Genomic DNA, 7,030 nt, shown 5'->3' with positions numbered 1-7,030 from the left:
AAAATTAAAAACCTGGCTCTTTAAGCAAGCATCCTCAGAATAATCTCTCTGCTCCCCCTCACCCCTTCCCACCCACCCAATACCTCCCCCCTGCCCCGCCCTCCACCCCTCCCCCAACTGTAAATATAACCGAACTGCCTATCCCTTATCCAATATAAAGGCAATTTAGAATATATATTGATCTCTATCTATATAACTACAGTTATGTAAATAAGCTTCTACAATGCCTTACTGAAGTTGTTGTGGATTGTTCCTAACTTTTCGGCCTTTTTCCCCTTGCATGCCCCTTGTTTTATTGTACATGCTCTCTTATTCTGTTATGAGTTATCTGTAAACCGATATGATGTCCCATACGAATATCGGTATATAAAAATGTTAAATAAAATAAAAAATAAATAAAAATTTCATTTTTTTAGTTCCTTCAGAACCCTGGGGTGTATACAGTCTGGTCCAGGTGATTTACTACTCTTCAGTTTGTCAATCAGGCCTACCACATCTTCTAGGTTCACTGTGATTTGGTTCAGTCCATCTGAATCATTACCCATGAAAACCTTCTCCAGTACGGGTACCTCCCCAAGAGCTTCGGGAAGATTTCTTTGCTGCAACTTCCTGGAAAAAATTCTATTCAAAAAGGTCCAAAGAGCACAGTCACTTTTTCAAATGCAGTAATGGGTTAAAGAAGGAATCCAATTAACATGAGATACCCAAAGCATTTACTTTTACATTTCTACCTCAGAGTGCTCAATATCAAACGTATACTGCAGACAAATGCAACGTCAACTTTTTCCCTCAGATCCCATTTTGACAAGGACAATGACTCAGATTCCCTTCTATCAATCTAACACAGACTATATGGCTCTGTCACGAGCCATTTCATCCACTGCTTGATCAGCTACTTCAATTTGCAAATATATTGAGAACTTATTATACATTTATTATAATAAGCACAAGAAGACTTCAGTGTAAATGTGTAATGAGAACTGTAATGTAATGAGTACTTAGTATAAATCTGATTGTAATCAGTCGAAACTAACTTCGAAAATGTGAAATAAACATTTATAAAAAAAGGAAAACCTTTACCCTCGTTTGATATTTTTAGTAATTAAATATTTATTAGTCATTAGACAAGGGTCATAACACAGTGTATACAGCCTTAATGCAATAATTCTATGTAATATTATCTATTTATTTATTTAGAGTTTTTCTATACCGGCATTCGTGATTAGAAACCACATCATGCCGGTTTACATATAACAAGGGGGTGGGAACAAAAAACGGAACATAAACAAGTGTAAAGAGATCAAAAGTTACATTACAACAAGGGTCATATAACTGGGGTGAGAATTAGAGTAAGATAACAAAAACAGCAATAAGAAAGCATAACAAACGCTTAAGATAACAATAAAAAACAGCAATAAGAAAGCATAACAAACGCTTCAGAAATATGCTTATCATATAACTAATATTCAAATATCACTATCAACCAGGTTTTTGAATCTCGGAAAAGACAGGTTTACCATGGGAAATAACATTTTGCGTTGACATGTTCAAAGACACATTCCTTCTGACACATCAAATAGATAAGTAACATCCCCTTATGAAGGACTCAGTTTGAAATGAAGCCCCGTCAGGAGGACCAGAAGTGTTACATTTGGATGTCGGCGTATGGTTTAATTTGAGAGTATATTTTGCATTGATCCAAACGTTTCAAGCTTGGTAGCACTGAGAAATAGCACATCATTTTTGAAAAATATATTTTTTAGACAAATTACATTACAATTTGTAACAATATAAATGGATCTACATTTTCTATAAAAAACAAAATTTTAAAAAGTCATGTCCTTTCCACTTAAGTGTTACCAGTAAAGTACCAGTCTTAGCAGGATATGCAAAGCAATATCCCTCTTATGGTAGCACTGATCAGAGAAGCAAGGAAAAAGTTTTTTTCACACACTGTCACTGTAATTATCTTTACAATTTACTGATGTGGTGTTTCCTCAACCAGGGTGCCATGGCACACAGGTGTGCCTACAGACATCACCACTGCCTAATGCTCAGATACAGATCAGCACCTGGGCGCTGCTCAGCACCTTGCAGCAACAAGAGCCAGCAGTGGCTCAAACATGTAGGAGCTTCTTTCTTTGACTGGAAGAATCTGGGGGACCCTGCCAACCTGCAGCTCGGGCGCTGCCAACCTGCACCTCAATGCAGTGGTTTTTGGGGCCCACCATATTTCGGCATTCAAGGCAAATGTCCAGTTTGTCTAATGGTAGCCCCAGCCTTGGCAACTGCAAGTGAAAATCAGGCATTAGGCGGACCTTCTCCAATCTGCGATGTGACCCGGAAGAACTCTAGGTGCGCCAGTGTAGGTGTCCGACGTTCTTCAATGTTGTCATGAGCTGTTCTCTCCCCTGAATCATGCCCTGTGATGGGGCATCCAAATTCAGTCTTGCGCCCCCTTCCCCACACCTTGCCCTCACCCCCCCCCACCCCTTGGCCCTAGCCACCAATGCCCGAATAGTCTATGGGTACAGAATCAATCAAACTGATTGACAGGTGAGATAAGGATGACAGCAGCCAATCAGCGCCCACTTCCAGTCTAAGCCCCACCCATGCCCTGCCCTCTCCCCATAGAAGTGAGTGGGGTATGGCCATACCCCCTCTCTCCCCCTCCTGCCTTCAATCCCGCCCCTCCCACACCTGGTCACACCCTCCCACCCCCTGGCCCTGCCCCTAACTCTGCCCCAGGCCCCGCCCATGCCCCTCCCCCGATAGGTGAATGGAGAGGCCCCTCCGTGCCCTGCCCCCAAACCATCCTCCATGATGTCACTGGTGTCCCCGCCCACACCCCGCTTCGAGCCACTCCCTCTATGACATCATGGGTATGACATCACCAGAAGTCCACCCCTCACCACCTCCCAAAAACGCGCCCCCTAGAACATCATCAGAAAGGGTCCTGTTGCTTTTTAATGACGACAGAATTATGGACTCTGGCTGCTTTTGATGATCTCACTGGAAGTACAATCCAAAATCCCCAAAAAATGCAACCCTAGAACATCAGCAGAAATGTTCCTGATGCTTTTTAATGATGACAGAGCCAGAAGCATTCTTGGCAGGAAACTGTGGCTCATTCTGTACACAAGGATTTGTTTTTAAACAAGGGATTGCTTGGAAGTTGGTGAATGCATGCAATGTATTTTACACAGGCATGATCAAACTTGCAAGACCGGTCTTGCAAACCCGGAGTAGTCTATGGGTCAGCTGTCACTCAAACCCCCAAGCCAAACCCCCCCCCCCCCCCCAACGATGTCATGGTATAACATCACCGGAAGTCTACCCTTCTCCACACCCCCAAAAAACACGCCCCCCTAAAACGTCAGCAGAAATGTCCCTGATGCTTTTTAATGATGACTGAGCCGGAAGCATGCTTTTTTTCCCCTAGCCCCTCAGCTAGTAAGTTTTAAAACTTACTAGCTGTGATATGGCAGGAAGCTTTCTCTCATTCTGTACTCAGAGACAGGGAGAATCTCCCCCCACTGTAGATGCGCATGCCCCAACCCCCCACCAATCGCCCCTATCCTGGCAGAGTGAAATCTGAGTAGAGGATAACAGCGGGGGTGTTGGGTGTGGGTCTGCAAAGGTGGATAAAACACAAGGAATTAGTTTTCTTTAAAAAACAGACCTCTGTGTTTACAGCTATATAAAACAAGCATGCACCAACAGATTTTAAAGAACTTTTATTATGACCCAGGCGCTGTAGGTAGCTTTGCTGGTATAAAGCAGAGTTGCTTACCTATAACAGGTGTTCTCACAGGACAGCAGGATGTTAGTCCTCACATATCATCAGGATGGAGCCCAATCACGGAACACTTTTGACAAAGTTTCTAGAACTTTGACTGGAACCTTCTGGGCATGACCAGCAATGTACTGACCCTGCAACCAGCAGGGGTCCCCCTTCAGTCTCTTTATATAGCAAAAAGTACGTGCGAAATTAAAATAAGAAAACGTAAACGAACCCAACTCCGTGGGGTGGCGGGTGGGTTTCGTGAGGATTAACATCCTGCTGTCCTGTGAGAACACCTGTTACAGGTAAGCAACTCTGCTTTCTCACAGCCTTAGCTAAGCAATAATGGGCTGTGAAAGTGTGGAGAGAGCTCCAGGTAGCAGCCTTACAGATAGGAAGCGGCACCGAACAGAGGTGCGCTACTGATGTCGTCATGGCCCTGACCGAGTATGCTTTTACACGGTCTTGTAGCGGAATGCCTGCTTGCTGGTAGCAAAAAGAAATGCATTCTGCCAACCAGGAGGAGAGGGATTGCTTTCCCAAAAGATTTCCTAATTTGATGGTATCAAAAGAAACAAACAATTGAGTAGATTTCCTGTGGGTCAACGTGCGGTCTAGATAGAAAGCTAGAGCGTGTTTTCAGTCCAAAGAATGCAGAGCCTGTTCTCCTGGTTTCGAATGGGGCCGGGGAAAAAAGGTAGGCAGGATAATAGATTGGTTAATATGAAATTCCGACACTACCTTCGGCAAAAATTTAGGGTGAGTGTGGAGCACTACCCTGTCATGCAGAATTTTAGTGTAAGGCGGGTAGGTAACTAATGCCTGTAATTCACTAACTCTGCGAGCAGACATGATCGCCAGAAGAAAAACTACCTTCCAGGTGAGATAGCGGAGATCACAAGAGTGGAAAGGCTCAAATGGAGGTTTCATGAGCCATCCCAAAACCACATTAAGGTCCCAAGCAGGGGCAGGAGGGCACAGTGGAGATTTTAAATGGAGCAAGCCTCTCATGAACCATGATACTAAGGGTTGTGTTGAAATGGAGACATTACCTACACCCTTATGGTGCGCACACACTGCACTAACATGCACCCTGATAGAAGTTGTTTTTAGGCCTAACTCTGACAGGTGCCAGAGGTAGTCCAGGAACCTTGCAGTAGAACAAGTGAAAGGGTTTATGGACATGGAAATACACCAGACCGTAAACCTCTTCCATTTAGAGCGATAAGACCTTCTTGTTGAAGGCCTTCGTGAAGCTACCAGGACTCGGGATACCGACTCTGAAAGGTTAAGAGGATGGAGTATTAACCTTTCAACATCCAGGCCATCAGAGACAGAGCTTGGAGGTTGGGGTGATGGAGATACCCCTCATTCTGAGTGATTAGAAGGGGATCCTTCCCCAGAGGAATGTGTCAGCGTACCGATAGGTCCTGGAGGACTGGAAACCACACCTGGCGTGGCCAATGGAGATCTATCAGAATCATTAATCCTTTGTCCTGCCGGAGCTTCACGAGAGTCTTTGAAATGAGAGGAAGTGGAGGGTATGCATAAAGGAGACCGCTGGCCCAGGAGAGGGCGAAGGCCTCTCTTGGCTGCAAGTGGTGACTTCTAATGAGAGAGCAGAAGTTGTCTACTTTGTGGTTATGTACCGACACAAAGAGGTCTTTGTGAGGGACCACTCATGCAGATGGAAAGTGCGACTCAGCTTGTCCGCCAACACATTGTCCACTCCCAGCAAGTAGGTTGCTTTGAGGCACATCAAGTGGGAAAGGGCCCATGCCCATATCTATGCAGCTTCCTGACACAGAAGGTAGGGGCCAATTCCCCCTTGTTTGTTGATGTACCACATTGCAACCTGATTGTCGGTTTGAATCAGGATGGCTTTGTTTGATAGGCAATCCTGAAAGGCCTTGAGGGCATATCCGATCTCCCGTAGCTCCAGGAAATTTATTTGGTATTTGGCTTCCTCTGGAGACGAGTCTGCAGGTCCCCTACATGTGCATCCCACCCAAGGTTGGATGCATCTGTTGTTAAGGTGATTTGAGGATCTGGAGCCTGAAATGGAAGGCCTTGAATGAGATTGGAGTGGTGCATCCACCAGGCTAGTGACAGTGTCCAGACTAGTAACCTGGACACTGCTGGACATTGGCTGACAAGCTTGAATCCACTGGTATTTTCGGATCCACTGCATCATTCTCATGGCTAGGCGAGCCATCGGAGTGACTTGCACTGAGGATGCCAAGGACCAAACTGTATGAGGAAGTGCCGAGCAGTTGAAGATACTCTCGAATGTAGTTGATGCGCCAGAGATGTAATGGTGAAAGCACGATCCTGGGGGAGGAAGGCTTTCGCCAACATAGTGTTAAGGTCGGCCGCTATAAAGGGTAGGGTTTGGGATGGAACTATCTTGGATTTGGGATAGTTGATTAGAAACCCTAAGGAGATCAGGGTGTTGATAGTGAGACGCAGGGAGGTTAGTGTACCCTGCTGAGTCGGAGCCCTTATCAACCAATCGTCAAGATAAGGGTAGACATGCACACCCTGATTCCTGAGGAAGGCCGCGACCACCACCAGGCACTTGGTGAATACTCGTGGAGCAGACGCCAGGCCGAATGGTAGTACACGGTACTGAAAATGACGAGGGCAGACCAGGAATTGCAGGAATTTGCGATGAGATGGTGTAATTGAGATGTGTGAGTATGCGTCCTGAAGATCTAGAGAGCATAGCCAATCTCCTCTTTGCAGAAGAGGAAGTAGAGAGCCCAAGGTTACCATCTTGAATTTTTCTCTGTGCAGAAATTTGTTTAGTGCATGGAGGTCCAGTATCGGGTGTACGCCACCTGACATTTTTGGTATTAGAAAATTCTGGGAATAAAATCCCTGCCCCTGCTGGGAGAGGGGTACCGGTTCTATTGCTCGGAATAGGAGGAGGGATGAGACCTCCTGTTCTAGCAAGAGAGAGTGATCGGACTTTCCCCACATCGACCGAGGTAGAGAGTCTGCTGGAACAGTCACGAAATTTAGGTGGTAACCTTGGGTTAACTCTGCAAGTACCCACTGGTCTGTGGTGACTGTGTGCCAAGCGCTGTTGAAGTGGCATAGTCGACCTACGACTGGTATGGATGGAAGAGGAGGTTGGCTACACTCTCTAGGAAGGAGTCAAAACTCTGATGCTGGTCCAGGCTGAGAAGCTGGCTGAGACTTTTGAGACCAAGTTTGCCTGGATTGACCATTTTGGTAAGGTCT

This window comes from Rhinatrema bivittatum, chromosome 14 (assembly GCF_901001135.1).
Source record: "Rhinatrema bivittatum chromosome 14, aRhiBiv1.1, whole genome shotgun sequence".
NCBI lineage: Eukaryota > Metazoa > Chordata > Amphibia > Gymnophiona > Rhinatrematidae > Rhinatrema > Rhinatrema bivittatum.
The sequence above is the reverse complement of the archived record's forward strand: the minus strand, read 5'-3'. Positions refer to the sequence as shown.